Here is a 5,600-nt window from a genome sequence, read left to right as displayed (position 1 = left end):
AGTCTGGCTCTAATTCTTTAATAAACTATATAAATATTTTTGCCCAGCCAAGGGCTGATAAATGTCAAAAATTAGTGTGACTGAGAAATCTGGCTAGTTTTTAATTTATGTGATAAAATGAAGTTAATTGTTAAGTAAGTATATACTTCTAGTAGTATAATATGTATAGGAAACATTCATAAACTAGTAATACAGATTAGCTAGTTATTTACAATAACTATACATTAAATGAGTGCAAATACATAGTAGGGAAAGATACATCAAATGGTAGAAATTTTATGTTTACTAATTGAATTTTATTAAATGTGATCATAAATGATGCAACATGAAAATGATACAAAAGGCAACAAACTATTCTCTTGGATATAAAATTTCTTGGGTTTTGCTAGTTGCTTTTTTTTTTTCAAGAGCCCTGCTTTTTATTTTTAGACATGTTTTATATAACTAGCTAGCTATATATTTTTCTATGAATTCAGTTTCTTTTAAAACAAAGATTTATGTTATTTATTACAAATGAGAGTTTCATATGAGATAAGAGAGAAGTCAGTCTAAGCACCACTCTGGTAGTGCTTGGGATCAAGCCAGGAACCTCAGGCATTTAAGTCCAATGCTCCACCAGCTGAATCATCTCCCCAGCCAGTGAAGTTAGCCTCTTTTCCTTCTAGGTTCCAGAGATAAAAATATTATATAGACGGGAGTCGGGCTGTAGCGCAGCGGGTTAAGCGCAGGTGGCGCAAAGCACAAGGACCGGCATGAGGATCCCGGTTCCAACCCCGGCTCCCCACCTGCAGGGGAGTCGCTTCACAGGCGGTGAAGCAGGTCTGCAGGTGTCTATCTTTCTCTCCTCCTCTCTCTCTTCCCCTCCTCTCTCCATTTCTCTCTGTCCTATCCAACAACGACAACAACAATAATAACTACAACAATAAAACAACAAGGGCAACAAAAGGGAATAAATAAATAAATAAAATAATAATAATAATAATAAAAAATATTATATAGACAAACAGACTGGTTCTCCATGGTGATTTTATTATTATTACTTTATATCCTGCTTCACGATATTAAAAGTGTTTTCAAAACATTTTTTTTTCAATCCTCAAAAGCACTCTGTGGAGATAGTCTCTTGCTCCTGGTGTTCAAATGAACAAACTGATCTTGGACCCATAATGCATGTTCATATCCCACTGCGACATTCTGTGTATCTGCTGTATACCTAACTTCTGGGTTTCTGCTTTTCAACATAGTCTTCTGGTGATTTCATGGACTCTGATTGGAATAGGCTGGTGGTTCTTTTATTTTTTGATAAGACAAAGAAAAATTGAGAGAGGAGGGAGAGCTAGAGAAAGGAGAAAGAGAGATACCTGAAGCACTGTGTCGCTACTCATGAAGCCTCCCCTGCAGGTGAAGACCAGGGAGCTTAAACCCAGACCCTTGCACATGACAACATGGGCGTTCAAGTTGGTGCACCACTGCCTAGTCCAGGTCAGAGATTCTCAACTGTGGGTGAGTTTATCACCTCCTTCCACCAGATCGTTTGGCAGTCTAGAGACAGCTTTGATTGTCACAGTCACAAAAGTGCTGCTGGGACCTGGAAGTCAGAGGCCAGGGGTGCCGCTAAGCAACCTATAACACAAATTCATTTTCTGACCCAAAATGGCAGCTGAGCTGAGGCTGGGAAGTTCTGTTGCAGTCTTATACCTACCCAGGATATATATATAAATTGTGGACAAATTAGGTATTATTATGCTTCCTTAAACTTTTTTTTTTTTTGCCTCCAGGGTTATCACTGGGGTTTGATGCCTGCACCACAAGTCCACTGGTCCTGTTTTCCCTTTTGTTACCCTTGTTTTTTTCATCGTTGTGGCTATTATTGTTGTTATTGATGTCGCTGTTGTTGGATAGGACAGAGAGAATTGACAAGGGAGGGGAGGATGGAGAGGGGAAGAGAAAGACACCTGCAGATCTGTTTCACTGCCTGTGAAGCGACCCCCCCCAGCAGGTGGGGAGCCAGGGCTCGAACCAGCTTAAATTGTTTATTGTTTTTTGTTTTAGTGTTTGTTTATTTGCTCCTGTTTGTTTCTGTTCTTGCCACCAAAAATACTGCTGAAGCTGGGTTCCTACACAACTCCACCAGTTATGGTGGCCATTTTTTTTTCTTCTTTAGACAGAGCATGAGAGATGGATAGAGATAGGGAGTGACGGAGAAGAGAGACACCACAGCATCGATACACCGTTGATGAAGCTTCCCTCCTGCAGGCACTCCCATGTGATGTCCAGGAGCTCAAACGCAGGTGTACATGGGAATAGGTGCATTTGAGTAGGTAAGTCACCAGCCAACTCTTTCTTAAATCTTAAATTACTGTCTTTCAGAAAAATTGTTCTCCCAATTTCTTTCTCTTCTTCCTTCCCTTGCTTTTCCATTTATACAAGTTACCAGGGGAGTTGTTATTTTGTTATTGTGATTCGCTCTCTAGTTTTTGGATAGTCCATAGCCCATGGTTGGACCTAGTTGTAGCATTTGGTTTGAGAAGTCAAACAGACATTCAATTTGTGTTCTGCTATTGGCTAAAGTTCTTTTTAAAAATTTATTTATTTATTTATCCTTTTGTTGCCCTTGGTTTTTATTGCTGTTGTAGTTATTGTTGTTATTGATGTCATCGTTGTTGGATAGGGCAGAGAGAAATGGAGAGAGGAGGGGAAGACAGAGAGAGGGAGAGAAAGAGAGACACCTGCAGACCTGCTTCATTGCCTGCGAAGCGACTTCCCTGCAGGTTGGGAGCTGGGGGCTCAAATCAGGATCCTTAGTGCTTAATCCGCTGCACTACCGCCAGACCTCCAGGCTAACCTTTTAAAACATAATTTTGTGAGACAGTTTAACAAACTGCATGGAAATAAAGAATGAAAGACAAACATAGAGACAAATAATAAAAGATTGCCATCCCTGATGACTGGCTATGTCCCAAGATTTCAGGTGAATTGCTTCCTTTTTCCCAAAAAAAAAACCAAAAACATATATTCTACTTCCATCAAGTAAGTTTACTTTTTTACTTAGATTATTTTTAACTGGTTTTCTGTAACCAAATAAACAGCAGTTTTGTGATAATGTTAATTGTGTTCAAAATTTTCAATATCTTGAAAGAGCATGAATCATAATGACACTAAAGTTCAAATTTATGGATATTTTTCATATCATCATGTAATCAAAGGGACAGGTGTCTTCTTCATGAGTTTTCTTCTCCAAGACTTTGTTCTGCATGTTATGTTTAGGTCTCCCAGAACAACATGTTCTATGTGGTTAGAATGCTTGTTTTTTTAATTTTTATTGCATAGCTTTTTGCTTATTCCTTTAGTTAGAGTAAGAGTTTGTGTAATTACCAGAGAAGGATGGGAAAACTAACCTTATTCTGTTTTCATGATTCTGACTTCAGGCTTGTACTACGAGCAGAATGTTCTGGTCTGTCTTCTCCAGACTGACACATGAGTATTTGACTTAGTCCTTTAAAAAAAAAAAGATTTATTTATTTATAACCAACTGAGAAAGACTCAGCTCTGGTGTAGGGCGGTACCAAAAACTGAATTAGTGGTCTCTGGGACCATAGGCATACAAGTCTACAAGTTGGTACTCTAACTTGCGAGTTATCATCACCTTTGTAATGAAGCTATATATGTGAAAACTTAAGAAGTCAAGTAATCCAATAGTCTGCAGTAAAAGCATCACTACCCTTAGAACTACAGCTGACAGGATATGTTTTAGCGAAGAATACATAAACAAGAAAACTACAAAGTTATGACACACAAAAAAACCTAAAATGTTGAAACAGCAGTAATTTTGAAACCATCATTTCCTTTGCATTGAGGAAGTTCAAAATGCATTCTCAAAAGTGAGGAAATAACTTTGATATCACTGTGTGGTATATGTGCTCCCAAGGATTGAACTCAGGACTTCACGCTTGAGAGTCCAATGCTTTATCCACTGCACCACCTCCTAGACTACTATCATGTATTATTTCATTGTATTTTTTATTTCCCTTTGTTGCCCTTGTTGTTTCATTGTTGTCGTCGAAGTTGGATAGGACAGAGAGAAATGGAAAGAGGAGGAGAAGACAGAGAGGGGGAGAGAAAGACAGACACCTGCAGACCTGCTTCACCGCCTGTGAAGCGACTCCCCTGCCGGTGGGGAGCCGGGGGCTCGAACCGGGCTCCTTATGCCGGTCCTTGTGCTTCGCGCCACATGTGCTTAACCCGCTGCGCCACCACCCGGCTCCCACACTATCATGTATTCTTAATGTTGTTGACATCAAACAAAAAAGCGTCAAGGTTTTTGTTTGTTTGTTTTCAGAAACAAGAAAAAGTCACCTAGGTGGTGACTTGGTGGTGGTAGAGCACAGGATTTGCCTATGTGAGACTGCAAGTTCCATCTCCAACATTTCTTTTTTTTTTTATGAATTATTTATTTCCCCTTTTTGTTGCGCTTGTTGTTTTTTATTGTTGTAGTTATTATTGTTGTTATTGATGCCTTCGTTGTTGGATAGGACAGAGAGAAATGGAGAGAGGAGGGGAAGACAGAGAGGAGAGAAAGACACCTGGACCTGCTTCACCACCTGTGAAGGATGGTCCCGCAGGTGGGGAGCCGAGGGCTCAAACAGGGATTATTCCAGTCCTTGACCTTTGTATGCTTAACCCGCTGCTACCGCCGACTCCCACTGGTTTCTTTTTCTCTCTCTTTCCCCTTCCCCTTCTCCTCTCCATTTCCCTCTCTCATTTAATTAATAAACTGATAAATTAATTAATGAAAAAGGATTTTAGAGAATGCAGTCTTAAAGTGAAATGCAAGCGTACACCCTGAATCAAAAGCCAGAAGCCCCATAATAGCCTTTGGAGGGACTTGCATTACGAAACTACCTTCATCCTTCTAGAAGGCAAGGGAAGCAACATCACTTCCTGTCAGAGGTGCAAGGTAAGTTGGGGCTTCTTTCTGACTGTGTGCATGCAGGAGTTCTCTTCTCTCCTTCTAGCCTTGTTTAAGAAGGTTTTCTATATAAAGTAGTTTTCACATAAACAGGTTCCGATGCCTAATAAGTTTAATTCATGAGTGAGTAAACTTAGTAATGCTAGTCAATATGATAAAGGCATTTAGTGAACTCAAGCATTGCTCTGCAAAATACTACTTTATTTCTGCATGCTTATCATTTAATTTTAATTTATTTTTAATAATATTTCATGTAATTTATATTTTTATTATTGGGATAGGAGGTGGTGCAATGGATAAAGCATTTGACTCTCAAGCATGAGAGTTCTACACTGGCATCCTATGTGAAGCACTAGTTCTCTTTCTTTCTCATATTAATAAACAGATCTAGAAAACTTTAAAGGATTCATTTTATTTTACATGAAATAGAGACAGTTTTGCATGAGAGAAAGAGAGAAAGAGATGGGAAAGGAGGAGAGAGAGGGAGAGAAAGAGAGAGAGCAGAGCACCTCTCTTTTTTTTATTAGTGATTTAGTATTTATAAAATTGGGAGTCGGGAGGTAGCACAGAGAGTTAAGTGCAGGTGGCACAAAGCGCAACGACCAGCCTAAGGATCCGGGTTAGGGCCCCC

Source organism: Erinaceus europaeus, chromosome 7 (assembly GCF_950295315.1).
Source record: "Erinaceus europaeus chromosome 7, mEriEur2.1, whole genome shotgun sequence".
NCBI lineage: Eukaryota > Metazoa > Chordata > Mammalia > Eulipotyphla > Erinaceidae > Erinaceus > Erinaceus europaeus.
This window is presented reverse-complemented; position numbering follows the sequence as displayed.